The sequence below is a fragment of the Drosophila albomicans genome, unplaced genomic scaffold (assembly GCF_009650485.2).
Source record: "Drosophila albomicans strain 15112-1751.03 unplaced genomic scaffold, ASM965048v2 utg000370l_pilon, whole genome shotgun sequence".
Taxonomy (NCBI): Eukaryota; Metazoa; Arthropoda; class Insecta; order Diptera; family Drosophilidae; genus Drosophila; species Drosophila albomicans.
Genome location: NW_026263647.1, coordinates 4,694 through 20,814, shown reverse-complemented (window position 1 = coordinate 20,814; position 16,121 = coordinate 4,694). Strand labels below are relative to the sequence as shown.

The following is a 16,121-nucleotide window of genomic DNA, read 5'->3' as shown; positions in this document are numbered from 1 at the left end:
TTTACTGTTGCATTATTAAATTAGTGCAACATAAAGATACATTAGGTGGTATACCTTAGTAAAATGAGCTGGTTGTAGAAAACGTGTCACAAAACCTATATAGGGGTGGTGATGTCGAGCAGGCATGTCATATGAGAAAAATTTCACAAGTGAAATATATATGACTATGTATATGGAGTGAGTCTTGCCGGCATAAGTCATATATAAATAATATATGAAAATAATCATATAGAAGGCAATATGATTAAAAAAGTTAAAAATAATGAAGTTTTACTGTTGTATTATTAAATTAGTGCAACAAAAAGATACGTTAGATGGTAATACTAAATAAAATAAGAAGCATTGTAGAAAACGTGTCACAAAACCTATATAGGGGTGGTGAGGTCGGGCAGGCATGTCATATGAGAAAAATTTCACAAGTGAAATATATATGACTATTTATATGGAGTGTCATGCCGGCATAAGTCATATATAAATAATATATGAAAATAATCATATAGAAGGCAATATGATTTAAAAAGTTAAAAATAATGAAGTTTTACTGTTGCATTATTAAATTAGTGCAACATAAAGATACATTAGGTGGTATACCTTAGTAAAATGAGCTGGTTGTAGAAAACGTGTCACAAAACCTATATAGGGGTGGTGATGTCGAGCAGGCATGTCATATGAGAAAAATTTCACAAGTGAAATATATATGACTATGTATATGGAGTGAGTCTTGCCGGCATAAGTCATATATAAATAATATATGAAAATAATCATATAGAAGGCAATATGATTAAAAAAGTTAAAAAATAATGAAGTTTTACTGTTGCATTATTAAATTAGTGCAACATAAAGATACATTAGGTGGTATACCTTAGTAAAATGAGCTGGTTGTAGAAAACGTGTCACAAAACCTATATAGGGGTGGTGATGTCGAGCAGGCATGTCATATGAGAAAAATTTCACAAGTGAAATATATATGACTATGTATATGGAGTGAGTCTTGCCGGCATAAGTCATATATAAATAATATATGAAAATAATCATATAGAAGGCAATATGATTAAAAAAGTTAAAAATAATGAAGTTTTACTGTTGCATTATTAAATTAGTGCAACATAAAGATACATTAGGTGGTATACCTTAGTAAAATGAGCTGGTTGTAGAAAACGTGTCACAAAACCTATATAGGGGTGGTGATGTCGAGCAGGCATGTCATATGAGAAAAAATTTCACAAGTGAAATATATATGACTATGTATATGGAGTGAGTCTTGCCGGCATAAGTCATATATAAATAATATATATGAAAATAATCATATAGAAGGCAATATGATTAAAAAAGTTAAAAATAATGAAGTTTTACTGTTGTATTATTAAATTAGTGCAACAAAAAGATACGTTAGATGGTAATACTAAATAAAATAAGAGCATTGTAGAAAACGTGTCACAAAACCTATACATTTTTTTTTTTTTTTTTTTTTTTTCGTCAATAATTATTTATTTAAAATCTGTCGGTACGGACAATAATTAAATTTTTTGAGGCAGCCTTGTCGATTAAATTCTCACAAGAGATGGTTGGTAGGGTTCTGGAGGGCTAATCATCATCCTCCATGGGCAGGTCGAGGGGGTGTTTTCTTTTAAGTCTTCTGACGGTTTGGCTGTTGTCCAAGATGTTGATGGCCAATGTGTTTGGGTGGTTATGGAGCCTGTTGATGTAATTCGTGCTCACTTTTCGAATTTCATCTTCTACCCAGGGAACCCTGAGTACCTCGTGGATGGTGCTGTTGTCATGGTAAGGATGAGCGTTCGAGACCATTCTCAGAGCCTTGTTCTGCAGCCTTTGGATGCTCCTGCAGTTTGATTTGCAGGCAGTGCCCCACAGCTGGATGCCATAAGTCCAGATTGGCTTAATGATGGTTTTGTAGACAAGCAGTTTAAGTTTGCTTTTAAGCTTCGAGCGTCTTCCAATGAGCCATTGGAATTGCTTCAACCTCTCTTCAGCCTGCTTTCTCTTCCTTAGGATGTGTGTGCGCCATGTTAACCGCCTGTCGAGCGTCATGCCCAGGTATTTGGGCGTGGGATTTTCGGGAATATATTCCCCATTGAGACTGACAGGCGGGCAATTGCCGTTGCGGAGTGCAAATGTGGTTTGCGTGGACTTCTCAGGGTTTACCGAGATGTTCCACCTCCGCAGCCAGGGCTCGATGGTGTTTAGCTGATTTTGAATTATTTCCGACGCATCCTGTGGGGTTCCTGCTGTGGCAAGGAAGGCTGTGTCATCAGCGTATGTGGCAACCAATAGGTTCTCGTTGAAAAATGTAGGCATGTCCGCTGTGTACAACGTGTACAATAGAGGGCCTAGGACGCTACCTTGTGGTACACCGGCTTCGATACCTTTTGTGGTAGATCGCGCATCTCCGCATCTGACATAAAAGCTTCTGTTGTCGAGGTAAGATTGCAGAAATGCGTAATGGGGTTGAGGCAGGTTTCTCTTAAGCTTAAGCAGTAGCCCTGGGTGCCAGACTCTGTCGAAAGCTTGCTTCACGTCAAGCATTACGGCGCAGCAGTAGTTCTTCTCCTCGAATGCGTCCAGTATCACTTTGACTAAACGGTGGCATTGTTCCGGGGTGGAGTGAGAACGCCTGAAGCCAAACTGGTGATCCGGAATCAACCCAGCTTCTTCCAGCACTGGCAATACTCTGCGCAAAAATACTCTTTCGAGTATTTTGGAGAGTATCGACAGCAAACTTATCGGACGATAAGAGCCAAGATTGGCTTCAGGTTTGCCAGGTTTGGGTATAAGAATTACCTCTGCTCGTTTCCAGATGGTTGGAAAATGTCCTAGCTGAAAGCACCTGCTGTATATGTTGGCGAGGAGTTGTAGGCAGGGAGGGGGAAGAAGCTTAACAGCCAGTGCTTCAATGCCATCAGCGCCCGGCGATTTATTCGTCTTGAGTCCCTCGATCTCAAGTTTGACCTCATCCACCGAGACCATAGCTAGCTCTTCTTGGTTGTTGTTGGTGTTTTCATCTAATAGTTGTAGGGCACGTTGCGTAGCTGAGATATCCAGGTCGGTGCATCTTATTATCGGCTTGAAGGCTTCGCTGAGGTGCTCCACAAAAGCTTCAGCTCGTTCTTGCTCTGTGCGGCACCAGGCGCCACTAGCACGCTGGACTGGAGCAACTCTCTTAGTAGGTCGTTTTATATGACGAGTGACCTGCCAAAGGTTGTGCTGTGGGTCTCCAGGCTCAACATTGGCCAGGAACTCTTCAAACGAGCTCTGCCTGAGCTTTAGGAGCTTATCCTTAAGCTGCTTTGCGGCTCTGTTAAATACCCTTTTATCTCTAGGATTTCTGGATAGGAACCATACTCGTCGCAACCGTCTTCTTCTCAGCTACTAGCGAGGCGATCTCTGAAGACCAAAGGTGTAGGACCCTCGTTGGTAGTCTGGGAGAGATTGGGGTTCTGGGGAAGCATGTGCTGCTGCGTTGTGCATGTGTTGCGTGAGCTCGTTGATGGCGTTGTTCACTTGCTCGGTGGTGGTAAGATCTTGCACTGGGTTGACATTTTCCGTTAGCCAGGCTTTGTAGGATTGCAGTCTCGTGCTCCTCTTGATCATCCTGGGATGTGCAGCTTTTCTCAGTGCAGGGAGGTTCAGCCGCAGTTCCACTGCGCTGTGGTCGGAGAAAAGGTCCGCGTTAGAAGACAACGAGACTTTGGCACTATCAAATCCTTTGGAGAGGGCCATGTCCAGGGTGTCGGGAATTTTGGTCGGATCTGTTGGCCAGTAGGTGGGCTCTCCTGTGGTGTGGCATACGATGCTCCTGCGCTGGATGCACCTAAGTAGTGCGCTTCCTTTAGGGTTGCTGACTCGGCATCCCCACCATCGGTGCTTTGCGTTGAAATCGCCCCCAATTAGAAATCTGTTACCCAGACTGCTCAGCAGCAGATCAAAATGCCTTTCTGATACTCTGTGTCTGGGGGGGAGGTAGACCGCGGCGACTGTAAGGTCGCCTAGTGGGCTGGGCAGATTGACTTTGGCACATTGTACCCAGTCTTCCTCTAAGGTACTCAGCTCGTTGTACTTTATGCCCGCTTTAATAATAATTGCCGCTCCGCCATGAGCTCTGCCGCTAGGGTGGTCAGCGTGGATGATGTCATACCCGTGAAGTCGGATGTATGATCTATTGGAGAAGTGAGTTTCGGAGATGAGGAGTATGTCTGTGTTGTGTGTGTGGATAAAGTGTTCCACTTCTGGCCGGCTTTTAATCAGGCCGTTAGCGTTCCAGATCGTTATGTTTAATCCCGTTTGCATAATGATTTGCAAACGGTAGCAAGCATTTGGGTCATTTGACTCATGACCTTTTCCATCATGCGCTCAAACATGGCCTCCATTCTGGCCATTGCCGCGTCAAGGGAATTGCTTGGTGGGATTAAGTTGGCGTTGGGATGTAGGATGTTTTCTTGTGGGGCAGCGTTTCTTGCTGTATTGGCATAGCTAACATTTGGGTCGATTCTGCTTGCGTTGGGGTCGATCTTGCTGAGGTGGGGCGGCTGGTAACGTGAGGTTGCCTGCCTGGGGGCAAAAACACTCTTCGCTCTCTTGTAAGCTGGACAGCCTTTGTATGAGGCCGCATGTGGGCCCTTGCAGTTAAGGCAGAAAGCCGGTTCACTGGCGTTCTTTTTGCATTCAGCAGTGGAGTGCTCGTCTCCACACTTGACGCAACGATGGTCGAGGTGGCAGTATCTTTGGGTATGCCCGAAGGCCTGGCAGCGGTAGCATTGGGGGACATCGTTGAATTTGATCGGCGGTTCAACCGTGACCATGGTGCTGCATATCCGTTTGATCTGGTATACCTCCTTATTGTTTTTGGCCGGCTCCAGACTTACGAAGAAGAGGTTTAGAGGCTTCTTTGTACCCCTTTTATTGGGATTGTGGACATCCCTGACCTTGTGCCCGTGGCGGCCGAGTCCCTCTTTGATGTCTTCCAAATCGGTCGAGTGGTGGAGGCCTTTGATGACCACCCGGTAGGCGCGTTCATCTCGGGGTTGAAAGGTGTGGAATCTATTTTTACTATCGCTCAAGAAAGTCTTTAGTTTGGTAAAGGCATCCTTGTTGGGGGTCATGACTCGAATGAAGTTATTCTGGCTGGCTTTGTATGTGACCTCTACATCTTTGCCTAAGGCGCCAGAGATGGCTTTGGATAGGTCCTTGATGCTGGTTACATCCGGGATGAAGATTGGCGGTGGCTTGATCTCCTTGGGGTGCTTTTTCCTCTTGGTCATGCTTTTTGGATGTCTTAGGAGCAGCTGGTGTCTCTTCGTAATCATCACTAGAATCTGTTTCATCATCGTCCTCAGATAGGATTCCGAATGAGTTATTTTTAAGTCTGCTTATTAATGCAGCTCTGGCTGCCTCGCTGGTGCTGGCCTTGTCCTCCTTATCGGCTTTTTTGGCATTCTTGCGCTTTATTTCTCCAGGCTCGGAGTCGCTGGAGTCACTATTTTTATATTTGATGTTGCCCTTCTTTCTAGGCGGCTGGGCTTGCCAGCTCATGGTGAGAAACTGACGCGAATTCGAATTTTGAAGGAGTTCGAAATTCGCGCCAAGCGTTGATGTTTTGCTATTTCAATGGTTCGTGTCTTGGGTGATGTTTGCGACTTTGCTAAACAGCTGACACCGACACAGCGTTTGTGTCCTTGCTATATCGATGGTTCGTGACTTGGATAGCGTTGATGTTTTTGCTATTTCGATGGTTCGTGTCTTGAGTGATGTTCGCGACTTTGCTAAAAAGCTGATACCGAGCTTTTAGCTTTAGAGTCTTATAAGCTTGGAACTTTTTCACGCAGCGGCTCACGACTTGGGTAAAGTTCGAACAGCTGTGATCAAGCTTTAAAGCTCGATAGCTTCAAAAGCTTGGAAATTTTCCACGCACGTGGTTATTTTTGCAATTGGAGAAACTCGATTTTTCACAATATTAAGAGTGTCACTGTCACTAAATTATTCGCACTTTGTTGCATTTATGATCCCACACAGGGAAATCTAAATTCCGTCTCTGTCGGTAATGTTTTTATAGGTTTCTATGGTTCTCACACGGAGCACACACGGAGGCACGTCTGTTCACTTCGAAAGTTCGATCGCGACTGAAAAACCTATACATGGTGGCAGTGTGTGCTCATCACGTATATATGTATTGGATGCATATATTTCAGTTTGCATATTAAGTAATAATTATGTTATTATTAATTAATTATTAGTCTCATCCGATATAAAAATTGATACTATTATATGGTTATATAATTATTACTATTATATAAGCATATAATGTATTAAATGTCTTTTTCAAAAGAAGACGGTGTTTCGTAGCTAAAGAATTAATATTTTGTGAATAATTGAAAAATCCTCTAGGACACTATTGTGGACGGAGGTTTTTACTAATATAATATTGTCTACACGTAAATGCAGAATTAGATAAAATTATCAATTTGTCATCAAAATAAAATAATTTTTTATTCAATTAATTGAATTTAAATTATAAATATGCATGTGTGATATAATATATTTAGTAAGTTGAAATAAAATGATATTTTTGAACGATTATATGCATATATATTTTATATATAAGTATATATATTTATATAAACAATTGTGAATTATAACTAGCGAACGTGAATGCTATCTAATTATGGCCACATTCGTATAGTACATGTCAAGTATATAACATATATATATATACAATTATTGAATATTATCGTTTGTTATTCAAAAATATTTGTGAGTTGTCATGTATTTTACATATTTGAAGATTTATGTAATTATATTTTAAATATATTTACATAATGAAATGAACATTATTCTGGTTGATCCTGCCCCAGTAGTTATATGCTTGTCTCAAAGATTAAGCCATGCATGTCTAAGTACACACGAATTAATAGTGAAACCGCAAAAGGCTCATTATATCAGTTATGGTTCCTTAGATCGTTAACAGTTACTTGGATAACTGTGGTAATTCTAGAGCTAATACATGCAATTAAAACACGGACCTTCTGGAACGTGTGCTTTTATTAGGCTAAAACCAAGCGATCGCAAGATCGTTACACTGGTTGAACTCTAGATAACATGCAGATCGTATGGTCTCGTACCGACGACAGATCTTTCAAATGTCTGCCCTATCAACTTTTGATGGTAGTATCTAGGACTACCATGGTTGCAACGGGTAACGGGGAATCAGGGTTCGATTCCGGAGAGGGAGCCTGAGAAACGGCTACCACATCTAAGGAAGGCAGCAGGCGCGTAAATTACCCACTCCCAGCTCGGGGAGGTAGTGACGAAAAATAACAATACAGGACTCATATCCGAGGCCCTGTAATTGGAATGAGTACACTTTAAATCCTTTAACAAGGACCTATTGGAGGGCAAGTCTGGTGCCAGCAGCCGCGGTAATTCCAGCTCCAATAGCGTATATTAAAGTTGTTGCGGTTAAAACGTTCGTAGTTGAACTTGTGCTTCATACGGGTAGTGCAACTTACAATTGTAGTTAGTACTATACCTTTATGTATGTAAGCGTATTACCGGTGGAGTTCTTATATATAATTAGGTACTTGTACTTTTTTATATGTTCCTCCTATTTAAAAAACCTGCATTAGTGCTCTTCATCGAGTGTTATTGTGGGCCGGTACAATTACTTTGAACAAATTAGAGTGCTTAAAGCAGGCTTCAAATGCCTGAATATTCTGTGCATGGGATAATGAAATAAGACCTCTGTTCTGCTTTCATTGGTTTTCAGATCAAGAGGTAATGATTAATAGAAGCAGTTTGGGGCATTAGTATTACGACGCGAGAGGTGAAATTCTTGGACCGTCGTAAGACTAACTTAAGCGAAAGCATTTGCCAAAGATGTTTTCATTAATCAAGAACGAAAGTTAGAGGTTCGAAGGCGATCAGATACCGCCCTAGTTCTAACCATAAACGATGCCAGCTAGCAATTGGGTGTAGCTACTTTTATGGCTCTCTCAGTCGCTTCCCGGGAAACCAAAGCTTTTGGGCTCCGGGGGAAGTATGGTTGCAAAGCTGAAACTTAAAGGAATTGACGGAAGGGCACCACCAGGAGTGGAGCCTGCGGCTTAATTTGACTCAACACGGGAAAACTTACCAGGTCCGAACATAAGTGTGTAAGACAGATTGATAGCTCTTTCTCGAATCTATGGGTGGTGGTGCATGGCCGTTCTTAGTTCGTGGAGTGATTTGTCTGGTTAATTCCGATAACGAACGAGACTCAAATATATTAAATAGATATCTTCAGGATTATGGTGTTGAAGCTTATATAGCCTTCATTCATGGTGGCAGTAAAATGTTTATTGTGTTTGAATGTGTTTATATAAGTGGAGCCGTACCTGTTGGTTTGTCCCATTATAAGGACACTAGCTTCTTAAATGGACAAATTGCGTCTAGCAATAATGAGATTGAGCAATAACAGGTCTGTGATGCCCTTAGATGTCCTGGGCTGCACGCGCGCTACAATGAAAGTATCAACGTGTATTTCCTAGACCGAGAGGTCCGGGTAAACCGCTGAACCACTTTCATGCTTGGGATTGTGAACTGAAACTGTTCACATGAACTTGGAATTCCCAGTAAGTGTGAGTCATTAACTCGCATTGATTACGTCCCTGCCCTTTGTGCACACCGCCCGTCGCTACTACCGATTGAATTATTTAGTGAGGTCTCCGGACGTGATCACTGTGACGCCTTGTGTGTTGCGGTTGTTTCGCAAAAGTTGACCGAACTTGATTATTTAGAGGAAGTAAAAGTCGTAACAAGGTTTCCGTAGGTGAACCTGCGGAAGGATCATTATTGTTTTAATGCATCTAACCGTTTAATAAATTAAATTTGTTTTTCTCTTTTAGGGAATTGCAATATTTAATAAATTATGTAACTAATAAATATAAATATTTTATTCAATCATATGAGATACAATTATGCAACATATAATAATTTAAATTAGCTAAAAACCGTTTGTCATGTATTATTATTATTATATACTGTATTAAGAGTGTTTTATGTGTTTTGGATAAAATAAAAAACTGCGTGTATATGTACCATAATATACATGCGTTGCAAAATGTATTGTGCATATTCCAGTGCGCATACATTGGTTCGCAACACCTAAAGAAAAAACAATGTTGTACCTGTTTGCAGGTTAACGCTTTACATATGTTGATCATAATAAATAAATTTAGCTAAAATATACTTGTCATATATCTTATTATTATCGATTATGTAAAACTAAGACATTTCGCAACATTTATTTAGGTATAAAAAAAAAATTTTTATTGAAGGAATTGATATATGCCAGTAAAATGGTGTATTTTTAATTTCTTTCAATAAAAATATTCTTGACGTAATGAAATAAAAAAAAAAATTGTATCACTCTAAGCGGTGGATCACTCGGCTCATGGGTCGATGAAGAACGCAGCAAACTGTGCGTCATCGTGTGAACTGCAGGACACATGAACATCGACATTTTGAACGCATATCGCAGTCCATGCTGTTATGTACTTTAATTAATTTTTTAGTGCTGCTTGGACTACATATGGTTGAGGGTTGTAAGACTATGCTAAATAAGTTGTTTAAAATTTTTCGGAATTTTAAGCACATTGTATATTATTGGATAATATAAGTGTGAATCTAAAAAGTTCTCGCTTAAGATATTCATAATATGAATTAATAAATGAAAATACTAAAACTCTGTTGCATGAGAAATTTGAAGAATTATATGTTCTTTATTCATTTCAAATAATATTGAGGAATGTCTAGCATAAAATATATTATTTTATAAACTAGAATTGCCTCTTATTAACGAATATGGTATAAAGAATAATTTTGTGAATATTATGGACCTTCAAGAAAAAAATAGTATATTTCAAAATAGGCAGAGAATTGTCTATAAGTGTAATTAAACAACCTCAACTCATATGGGACTACCCCCTGAATTTAAGCATATTAATTAGGGGAGGAAAAGAAACTAACAAGGATTTTCTTAGTAGCGGCGAGCGAAAAGAAATCAGTTCAGCACTAAGTCACTTTGTCTATATGGCAAATGTGAGATGCAGTGTATGGAACGTCAATATTCTAGTATGAGAAATTAACGATTTAAGTCCTTCTTAAATGAGGCCATTTACCCATAGAGGGTGCCAGGCCCGTATAACGTTAATGATTATTAGATGATGTTTCCAAAGAGTCGTGTTGCTTGATAGTGCAGCACTAAGTGGGTGGTAAACTCCATCTAAAACTAAATATAACCATGAGACCGATAGTAAACAAGTACCGTGAGGGAAAGTTGAAAAGAACTCTGAATAGAGAGTTAAATAGTACGTGAAACTGCTTAGAGGTTAAGCCCGATGAACCTGAATATCCGTTATGGAAAATTCATCATTAGAATTGTAATATTTAATCAATATTATAACGATAGTGTGCATTTTTTCCATATAAGGACATTGTAATCTATTAGCATGTATGGAATTTATCAAACAATTTTGATAAGAGTTTATTTAAATTAGAGTGCTTGCATTTTAACATAAAATAAATTTCAAAAATTTGATAAAGTGCTGATAGATTATATGAGTACAGTGCGTTAATTTTTCGGAATTATATAATGGCATGATTATCATTGATTTTTATGTTTATTATAAGCACTTGTATGATTAACAATGCGAAAGATTCAGGATACCTTCGGGACCCGTCTTGAAACACGGACCAAGGAGTCTAACATATGTGCAAGTTATTGGGATATAAACCTAATAGCGTAATTAACTTGACTATTATTGGGATTAGTTTTTTAACTATTTATAGTTGATTAACGCAATCCCGGGGCGTTCTATATAGTTATGTATAATAATATTTATATTATTTATGCCTCTAACTGGAACGTACCTTGAGCATATATGCTGTGACCCGAAAGATGGTGAACTATACTTGATCAGGTTGAAGTCAGGGGAAACCCTGATGGAAGACCGAAACAGTTCTGACGTGCAAATCGATTGTCAGAATTGAGTATAGGGGCGAAAGACCAATCGAACCATCTAGTAGCTGGTTCCTTCCGAAGTTTCCCTCAGGATAGCTGGTGCATTTAACTGTTGTATAAAATAATCTTATCTGGTAAAGCGAATGATTAGAGGCCTTAGGGTCGAAACGATCTTAACCTATTCTCAAACTTTAAATGGGTAAGAACCTTAACTTTCTTGATATGAAGTTTAAGGTTATGATATAATGTGCCCAGTGGGCCACTTTTGGTAAGCAGAACTGGCGCTGTGGGATGAACCAAACGTAATGTTACGGTGCCCAAATTAACAACTCATTCAGAAACCATGAAAGGCGTTGGTTGCTTAAAACAGCAGGACGGTGATCATGGAAGTCGAAATCCGCTAAGGAGTGTGTAACAACTCACCTGCCGAAGCAACTAGCCCTTAAAATGGATGGCGCTTAAGTTGTATACCTATACATTACCGCTAAAGTAGATGATTTATATTACTTGTAATATAAATTTTGAAACTTTAGTGAGTAGGAAGGTACAATGGTGTGCTTAGAAGTGTTTGGCGTAAGCCTGCATGGAGCCGTCATTGGTACAGATCTTGGTGGTAGTAGCAAATAATCGAATGAGACCTTGGAGGACTGAAGTGGAGAAGGGTTTCGTGTGAACAGTGGTTGATCACGAGTTAGTCGGTCCTAAGTTCAAGGCGAAAGCCGAAAATTTTCAAGTAAAAAAAAGTAACTAAAATTTATATTTTGTCATAATTAAAAAAACTTGAATAATTTTGAACGAAAGGGAATACGGTTCCAATTCCGTAACCTGTTGAGTATCCGTTTGTTATTAAATATGGGCCTCGTGCTCATCCTGGCAACAGGAACGACCATAAAGAAGCCGTCGAGAGATATCGGAAGAGTTTTCTTTTCTGTTTTATAGCCGTACTACCATGGAAGTCTTTCGCAGAGAGATATGGTAGATGGGCTAGAAGAGCATGACATATACTGTTGTGTCGATATTTTCTCCTCGGACCTTGAAAATTTATGGTGGGGACACGCAAACTTCTCAACAGGCCGTACCAATATCCGCAGCTGGTCTCCAAGGTGAAGAGTCTCTAGTCGATAGAATAATGTAGGTAAGGGAAGTCGGCAAATTAGATCCGTAACTTCGGGATAAGGATTGGCTCTGAAGATTGAGATAGTCGGGCTTGATTGGGAAACAATAACATGGTTTATGTGCTCGTTCTGGGTAAATAGAGTTTCTATCATTTATGGTAGTTTCTTGTTCCCCGGATAGTTTAGTTACGTAGCCAATTGTGGAACTTTCTTGCTAAAATTTTTAAGAATACTAGTTGGGCAACCAGCTAGTTCTTTTAAATTATAACGATTATCAATTAACAATCAATTCAGAACTGGCACGGACTTGGGGAATCCGACTGTCTAATTAAAACAAAGCATTGTGATGGCCCTAGCGGGTGTTGACACAATGTGATTTCTGCCCAGTGCTCTGAATGTCAAAGTGAAGAAATTCAAGTAAGCGCGGGTCAACGGCGGGAGTAACTATGACTCTCTTAAGGTAGCCAAATGCCTCGTCATCTAATTAGTGACGCGCATGAATGGATTAACGAGATTCCTACTGTCCCTATCTACTATCTAGCGAAACCACAGCCAAGGGAACGGGCTTGGAATAATTAGCGGGGAAAGAAGACCCTTTTGAGCTTGACTCTAATCTGGCAGTGTAAGGAGACATAAGAGGTGTAGAATAAGTGGGAGATATTAAATTTCGGTTTAGTATCGACAATGAAATACCACTACTCTTATTGTTTCCTTACTTACTTGATTAAATGGAACGTGTATCATTTCCTAGCCATTATACGGATATATTTATTATATCTTATGGTATTGGGTTTTGATGCAAGCTTCTTGATCAAAGTATCACGAGTTTGTTATATAATCGCAAACAAATTCATTAATGAGAGAGTGCATTTATGTGTTCTTAAATTAAAAATTTGGTATAACTCCAATTACTCAGGTATGATCCAATTCAAGGACATTGCCAGGTAGGGAGTTTGACTGGGCGGTACATCTCTCAAATAATAACGGAGGTGTCCCAAGGCCAGCTCAGTGCGGACAGAAACCACACATAGAGCAAAAGGGCAAATGCTGACTTGATCTCGGTGTTCAGTACACACAGGGACAGCAAAAGCTCGGCCTATCGATCCTTTTGGTTTAAAGAGTTTTTAACAAGAGGTGTCAGAAAAGTTACCATAGGGATAACTGGCTTGTGGCGGCCAAGCGTTCATAGCGACGTCGCTTTTTGATCCTTCGATGTCGGCTCTTCCTATCATTGTGAAGCAAAATTCACCAAGCGTTGGATTGTTCACCCATGCAAGGGAACGTGAGCTGGGTTTAGACCGTCGTGAGACAGGTTAGTTTTACCCTACTAATGACAAAACGTTGTTGCGACAGCATTCCTGCGTAGTACGAGAGGAACCGCAGGTACGGACCAATGGCACAATACTTGTTCGAGCGAACAGTGGTATGACGCTACGTCCGTTGGATTATGCCTGAACGCCTCTAAGGTCGTATCCGTGCTGGACTGCAATGATAAATAAGGGGCAATTTGCATTGTATGGCTTCTAAACCATTAAAAGTTTATTATTCATTTAATAGACGACGATGGATGTGATGACAATGTTACACATATAACATAGTAAATTGGGAGGATCTTCGATCACCTGGTGCCGCGCTAGTTATATATTAAAACATTATTTAATACAATGACAAAGCCTTGAATCAATTGTAAACGACTTTTATAACAGGCAAGGTGTTGTAAGTGGTTGAGCAGCTGCCATACTGCGATCCACTGAAGCTTATCCTTTGCTTGACGATTCGATAAAATATATATGTTTAAGGCATATATAAAAAAATATTATATATATATATTATATATATAAATATGCAAAATTGTATGCATAATTATTAATTATGTGTTATACAATTACGCATATAAGAAGAAAATTTATATAATATATAAATATATTATATATATATAAATAAATAATATATCTATGTGTACAAAATATACTTGTGTATTTTAAATATGCATTTATTTAGTATGCGTTAGTTATATATATTTATTTGGTAGCAAAAGGAACGCCATTATATTAGTGGCGAAAATTAATAATATGCATAGTAAGTATATCTATGTATACAAAATACTTGCATATTTTATATATGCATTTATTTATTATGCGTTGGTTATATATATTTATTTGGTAGCAAAAGGAACGCCATTATATTAGTGGCGAAAATTAAGAATATGCATAGTATATCTATGTGTACAAAAATACTTGCGTATTTTATATATGCATTTATTTATAATGCGTTGGTTATATATATTTATTTGGTAGCAAAAGGAACGTCATCATATTAGTGGCGAAAATTAAGAATATGCAAAGGTATAACTATGTGTACAAAATACTTGCGTATTTTAAATATGCATTTATTTAGTATGCGTTAGTTATTTATATTTATTTGGTAGCAAAAGGAACGCCATTATATTAGTGGCGAAAATTAATAATATGCATAGTAAGTATATCTAAGTATACAAAATACTTGCATATTTTATATATGCATTTATTTATTATGCGTTGGTTATATATATTTATTTGGTAGCAAAAGGAACGCCATTATATTAGTGGCGAAAATTAAGAATATGCATAGTATATCTATGTGTACAAAATACTTGCGTATTTTATATATGCATTTATTTATAATGCGTTGGTTATATATATTTATTTGGTAGCAAAAGGAACGTCATCATATTAGTGGCGAAAATTAAGAATATGCAAAGGTATAATATGTGTACAAAATACTTGCGTATTTTAAATATGCATTTATTTAGTATGCGTTAGTTGTATATATTTATTTGGTAGCAAAAAGGAACGCCATTATATTAGTGGCGAAAATTAAGAATATGCATAGTATATCTATGTATACAAAATACTTGCATATTTTATATATGCATTTATTTATTATGCGTTGGTTATATATATTTATTTGGTAGCAAAAGGAACGCCATTATATTAGTGGCGAAAATCAAGAATATGCATAGTATATCTATGTGTACAAAATACTTGCGTATTTTATATATGCATTTATTTATTATGCGTTGGTTATATATATTTATTTGGTAGCAAAAGGAACGCCATTATATTAGTGGCGAAAATTAAGAATATGCATAGTATATCTATGTGTACAAAATACTTGTATATTTTTAAATATGCATTTATTTAGTAAGCGTTAGTTATATATATTATTTTGGTAGCCAGAAGGACGCCATCATATTAGTGGCGAAAATTAAAAATATGCATAGTATATCTATGTGTACAAAATACTTGTGTATTTTAAATATATGTCGGAGTCTGTTCTACCGAAGTCTGTTTATTCATTATCGCGAAGCGAGTTTCGATGCTCTCACAGGCGATTCTACGAGCTCACTGCCCTCTCGATCGTCTTACTGTCTACGCCTCAGCCATCGAACCACACTCGGCGACAGCGTCTCGACGCTGTCGCCCCGCAATAACTGTACTTGGCAAAGCGACAAAATGCGGACAACCGACAAAGCGCAAATGAAGAATGATGCAATCTAACATGCACACTCTTAATTACGCAGTGACAATGTGCCGAAACGCACGAGCAACTACGCATTGCCAAAATGCCAAAGTGCACCTTCAACTACGCAGCAATGTGCCGAGACGCACGCACAGCTGCGCAGTGACGTCAGTGTGTCGAATCTGCATTACTTACTCTCCGACACGGCCATTCTGACATATACACGTCCTCGTGTCTATAATAACTATCTCAATTTCAATCTCACTTTCCAATTTCAATTCCTCAGAATAACCCAGTCAAATAATCTCAAATCCATGTAGTCTTCCATAACATAACTTTACTTTAAAATATCTCAGGTTATATTCTCTTATAAACCATTTCTTTAATTTCCATTCCATTTAAACATTTTCAAATTATACATTAATCAGTACAAAACATCAGTTCTTAATCCAAAGTACATACATAACCAGGCTTTTATTAGCCAACTTTTAAAT

General features: G+C 38.5%; 3 non-coding genes across 3 annotated transcripts; all 3 read left to right on the top strand.

The window, feature by feature from the left end:
- Nucleotides 1–6,844: 6,844 nt before the first annotated feature.
- LOC117577108 (small subunit ribosomal RNA) lies at nucleotides 6,845–8,841 on the top strand. Its single transcript, XR_004573022.1, has one exon. It is a non-coding gene; the product is annotated as a small subunit ribosomal RNA (ribosomal RNA).
- Nucleotides 8,842–9,415: 574 nt separating this feature from the next.
- Nucleotides 9,416–9,594, top strand: LOC117577188 (5.8S ribosomal RNA). The gene has a single exon (XR_004573073.1). It is a non-coding gene; the product is annotated as a 5.8S ribosomal RNA (ribosomal RNA).
- Nucleotides 9,595–9,948: 354 nt separating this feature from the next.
- LOC117577147 (large subunit ribosomal RNA) lies at nucleotides 9,949–13,906 on the top strand. Its single transcript, XR_004573059.1, has one exon. It is a non-coding gene; the product is annotated as a large subunit ribosomal RNA (ribosomal RNA).
- The last annotated feature ends 2,215 nt before the right edge of the window (nucleotides 13,907–16,121 follow it).